A 6000-nucleotide genomic window follows, 5' to 3' on the forward strand; every position below is an offset into this window, starting at 1 on the left:
ATCGAGAGGTGATCAGCTTAAAAATAAATAATTTAATTAATTTATAATTATATTTAATTAATTTTATTTGTTTTTAATTTATAATATTTGATATTAATTGTTTTTCACCCCAAATTAAAATTCTGAATGATATGTTAGAGAAATAGAGGCGAAGATTACGGAACTTCTAACAATTCCGATTGATTCTTAGTATATAAAAAAATTTATAAAATATATAAAAGAACATTTATTTAATACGAAAAAGAAACATTTTGATACTTAGTAAAAAAAACATTCTAATACCTAACATAAGTACCATTCACGTAGAGGTTTTAGATTTACCTATAGATATTTGGCTGATTTTTTACTGGTACTCTCTTGATTTCCTAACATTGTTGTTTTAATAAATTTTAATTGTGAATCTTAATTATATATATTATATATTTTTTATAATTAAAATTAATGATTAAAAATATTAAAATATCAATATATTGATATATTTAAAAAAAATTTTGAAGTTTAATAATTCAGTGAGGGTAAATGATTTGGACACATCTTCCCTCCACACTCCACATTGTACACGTTAAATTAATAAAACCAATGTCATAGATTATTTATGACAAAAATTTAAACGAATAAAAAAATTTACATAAATATTATATTTTTAATACATTTTCTTATGCGAGATTTTTTTTTGGAGGGTAAATTTTGCATATTTGTAGAGTATGACTTTTTTGACTTTAGGTTGAGCAGTTTTTCCTGAAAATGGAAATTGAAAGACGATGTCGAATGCTAGTTTCCTAAAATGTTGGACGTACATGATTGAGAGGCAATTAATTAAGGTTGCATTACAGATATTTTGTTGAATGGTTGTGTTTAATTCGATTTTAATAAAAAAATTCAGATACATTTAAACATATCTAAATATTATTATATATTAATGTGTTTAATTTTATTTTTAATATATAATTTTAAATAAATTTAAAAAATATATATTATTATTTATTAAAATAAAAAATATTTTTAATATTTTATATAATTAAAATAAAATATTAAAATTAATTTAAAAATAATTTATATTTTAATATTAATAAAATATTTAAATATTTTATATTTTATATACATACATATTCTTGTATTTTATAAGATTTTAAAATTAGTGGATTAAGTATTTCGTATCTGTCCTCTCCCGAATCCGTTGTAGATAATAATTGATAAATATATAGTCACGGGACATAGAAAGCTCATAGAGAATTATGTATGTATGTGGTCCTTCAACTCTCCATGGCTCCATTCACGTCTGATGTTCCAATTTTAAGCAGAGTAATATAAAAGAATTAGTTTATATAAAAAAAAATAATAAGAGAGTAAAAATTTATTAATTTAATATTTTAAAATTTTAAATTTAGATGTAATATATATATTTTTTTTAAAAATTTGTCCGGTGGTCGAAAAAATTTTATGATGATCCAATTGTTATAATTTTAGACACACTCTAATGCTATTGCAATACTTAAACTTATTCAATCTTAAGACCAAGTCAATTTACTCATACATACAAATTCTAACCCTACCTCTTATTTATAGTCATTTATTTTCTCAATAAATGATTAAAATTAAATTCAATCAATGGTCTAAATTGATTATCTAAAATTTTTACTATAAATATCTATTCTATCACATCTTTTTAAATATTTTTAGATGATTTCATATTATTTTTTATATTTTTATATACATCTATATTTTTTTAGAATACTCTATGACTTTTTAAAATATTTTAAGTATTTTAAAATCTTCTAAAATATTTTCAAACATTTAAAAAAAATATATAATACCATTAAATTTAACTTTTTAAGATTTACAAGGCTACCAACTACCAACTATATGCTTAAAATTCCTCCTCATCACTATTCATTATGTGTATTTGTTATTATGTAATGTAACTCTATATGCTATGTACTTTTACATAAACATATTATCACACAGTCAAATATCTCTATCCCAGTCATGGTGCCCACATTATGGGTTCATGCTTTATTGCCCTTAATGTTTATATATCTGTCGTACTTGTTCGTGCTCTTGCTTCTATATTCTTTGTTTAGAAATATTTATTTTGAGAAATAATTGAATCAAGACGAGTGAAGAAAAAGGTTCATTTTTCTCTATATGAAAACAATAATGGTGTAATGCAATGAAATGGACGGATGAACAAAAATTTTAGTGCTATGGTGTCAGTATAAATCGTAATCTGCGTTTTACCATTTTTAATCATTTTTTATTTTTTTATTCATCAAAATAATAAAACGTAGCCTCCGTTTTATTGTTTTCACGTTTTATTTTTTTTTAAACAACAAAACGCAACTTATATTTTTTGGGTGTTAGGATTTGTTTTGAAGGATGCAAAATGCATGTTACGTTTTTAGTAAAAAAACCTCCATATATGTCATAATTGTGATTTTTTTTTTACAGTTACTTCTATCAAAAAACAAAAAACAGTGTTAGATGAGGTTGAAATTATAAAAAATATTGGATTCACGCAAAATGTAGCCTATGTTTTACAGGAGTCTCAGCTTTTTGGTGATGCAAAATGTAACCTGCATTTTGCAGGTTACAGGCTTCAACAGATTCATATCTGTAAAATACATCCTAAATCACAATATACTTGCATATTTCCATCATTACTTCCATTCTTAAATTAATTTCCAAAAGAAAAAAGTGGCAATTTATTTAATTAATTCTAGAAACAGTGACAAATAGGTAAAAAGGCCAATAGCAAAAAATAGTGAGAAAGTGATCAAAATTTTTTAAAATAAAAAAGTTAATAAAATAAAAAATTATTTACTTTTAAATTAAAATAATAAAATTCATATTTTATAAAAATTATAAAATTAATAATAATTAATCCTTTATTTTACTGTTTTACTAATTTTTTATTTTAAAGAATTTAAATTCGTAAAAAAGAGAGATATTATTTTGCCAAATATAACCTTTTATTATTAAAAATATTTAATAACAAAAAATTAATAAAAAATAATCAAAACTTATCATATTTAATAATAATAATAATAATAATAATAATAATAATAATAAATATTAAATAAAATATATTTTTATTTTTTTTTCTTGACATCACGATTATCCAAAATTAAAGAATAAACATAAGCCTCAAAGATTAAAGAATAGAATTATTCTCCACGTTTAAATAATTTTAGCATCTAAGTTTATGCAAGTAATTTAGAGGCACGCACTTTTTACGCTCGTTTACGCATAGAGTGTCTTCTTTTTCTTCTTTTTCGCCTTCTTCTTCGTATTTCTCCTCCTTCTCCTCCTCATTCTCCTCCTTCTTTTTCGCGTTTCTTCTTCTTTACGTATTTTCTTCTTATCGTCATTCTTCTCTCCCTGGTGAAGAAACAGTAGAAGGTGATGAGGAAGAGTTTTGAATTGTACAGAACAGAAATGAACCGAAAATATATTAAAAATGAACTAAAATTATATTTAGAATGAACTGAAATTAGTATTTTCAGTTCATTCTAAATATAATTTCAGTTCATTTTTTAATATAATTTTGGTTCATCTCTGAGTGAATTATTTTGTTATGGTTCTTCTTATTTCACTATATTGAGAGAAATAAAACCAAGAAAAAAAGAAGAAAAATTAAACAAAAAAGAAGAAATAAAAAAAATTCCCCAAAACTTCTCATCATGTTCTTATTTTTTTTGTCTTGTTCATCTAATTAAATAAAGAAGAAGAAACACATAATACTGTAAAATCACTTGATGGATTTGGATGTGTTTTTGTTTATGATTCAATTTTGTTTGTGTGTTTGTTTTCGAATTTTGTGTGTCACAATTATCAAGTAATTTCGATTAATTTTGGATTAAATAAGGTGCATTTAATCTGTGCTTGTTTTGAAACGAGTTTACATTCTGAATTTAATTTTCGGTTCATTTTAAATATAATTTCAATTAATTTCTGAATATAATTTCGGTTCATTTTTGTTATGTACAATTCAAAATTCTTCCTCCTCACCTTCTACTGCTTCTTCACCGGGGAGAGAAGGTAAAAAAAAATACATATAGCAATGACAACAAAAGAATGACGATAAGGAGAAAATACGTAAAAAAAAAAGAACGCAAAAAAGAAGAAGGAAGAGAAGGAGGAATGCGAAAAAGAAAATGAAGAAGAATAAGTTTCGTACATAAACGAGCGTGAGAAAGAAAAAGAGGAAGAGAAGGAGAATGAAAAGGAAAAAAAAAAAAAAAAAACGAGGGTGAGAAGATCTGAGAAGATCGAGAAAAAGAAACAATAATAGATATAATTATGCTCTTTTAGTGATATATAGTGGTTTTTGTTGGTATTAAATCTATTTAAATGATTATCAACCTTTTAAGAATATAATTGGAATATTGGATTCCCCTGAAGAGGTCCCTTAGGCCTTAATCGAGATTGCCGCCTTTAATTAAAACTGAAGTGGGGCCCACAATAGTAGCCGTGAGCGAGACACAGGTGATGATCCAACGAACACATGCTCAACTGACGATGGTGACAAACGTAAACGCATTACGTGTCATTCACACACCACCAACATGCATTCCACACACTTCTGGGACCATCTCCTTTCTTTGTATCATTCTCTTCCAATCCCCACATTACATAACTATGCTGATTTTAGTACAACCCTCTCAACTTATTTCTAATCTAAATTGTTTTCGCCTGACCTTGTTTTTTGCAGCATCAACCTTTCAGTAATCTTTCTTGAGAAATTGCATTTGCTTGCATATATTTTCCAAGTGAGAAATAATAGAAATTCAATATTTTTTTTTATCAATATTAGTCAATTTAATCAATATTTTATTTTTATATTATTATGATTTAAAATTAATAATTTAATATTTAAAATTTAAAATATTTAATCAAATATTAATAAAAAATAATAAATTTTATGATCACCTAATATTATTCTAATAACAAAATTTTGATGACCAATTTAAAAAATGAATGATCTTTTAAAAATAAATTTAATCATTTACTTGTAAAAATAATGCATGTCATTGAAAAAAATTTTGACATTTTTTATAACGGTTTTTTTGTTTGGAGTAATGATTAAGAATTCTAATTTACTTTTTTAATATTTAAACAAATAAAAGTTTAAATATACATATTATTTTTAAAAGATATAAAAAAATAAAAATTCAAATTTTTGTTTTTTAAAAGTTACGAAGATAATTAAAAAGGTGAATTAGATTTTTTTTAATTATTTTTCATTTTTTTCCGCAATACTTCATTAATTCTACAACTTAAACTATTTTATAAATTAAAAATAAAAAATAATTGTTTTAATCAATAACTGTTTTTATTTTCTTCTATGAAACTATAAAAGAGTGCAAAACTTAATCTCATATATATATATATATATATATATATATATATATATATATATATATATATATATATATTAAATTATCTCACAAAAAATCATATAAGTATATTTAAAAAATAAAGAAAATCGTCTCCCAATATGAAAAACGTAACACTCTGCCATTAACTTTTATTTCCCTTTATTTTTTTATATTATATTAACTATTATTTAATTAACTTGTATCTGTATATATAGCCAAGTAGCATCACCCTTTATTTTCAATATTTTCGAAAAATTTTAAACATATTATTAATGTTTAATCCGTTCCATTTTGTAGCGTTTTTATTTATAAGTTTCAATTCTATTTCTTATCATTAACTTTATTATATTCAATAATAAATCAATTCTCTCTTTTTTTTCTTAAATTTTATCGAGTTAATAATTAAAATGGCTTTTAAAATTTGACTATTGATTTAATTTAATCTTCAAACTTTTAATGAGCAACATAATAAGCGGTATTTGCTCAGTCAAAAACAGTGATGATTGATTTTAATATACAACCTATGAATTTAATATGATTATTGCTCATTATGTGATGATGATTGTAATCAAGTTACTAAATATGTAGCACTTGAATAATCTTAGAAATTAAGATAAGATTA

The sequence above is a fragment of the Arachis hypogaea genome, chromosome 3 (genome assembly GCF_003086295.3).
Source record: "Arachis hypogaea cultivar Tifrunner chromosome 3, arahy.Tifrunner.gnm2.J5K5, whole genome shotgun sequence".
Classification (NCBI taxonomy): domain Eukaryota; kingdom Viridiplantae; phylum Streptophyta; class Magnoliopsida; order Fabales; family Fabaceae; genus Arachis; species Arachis hypogaea.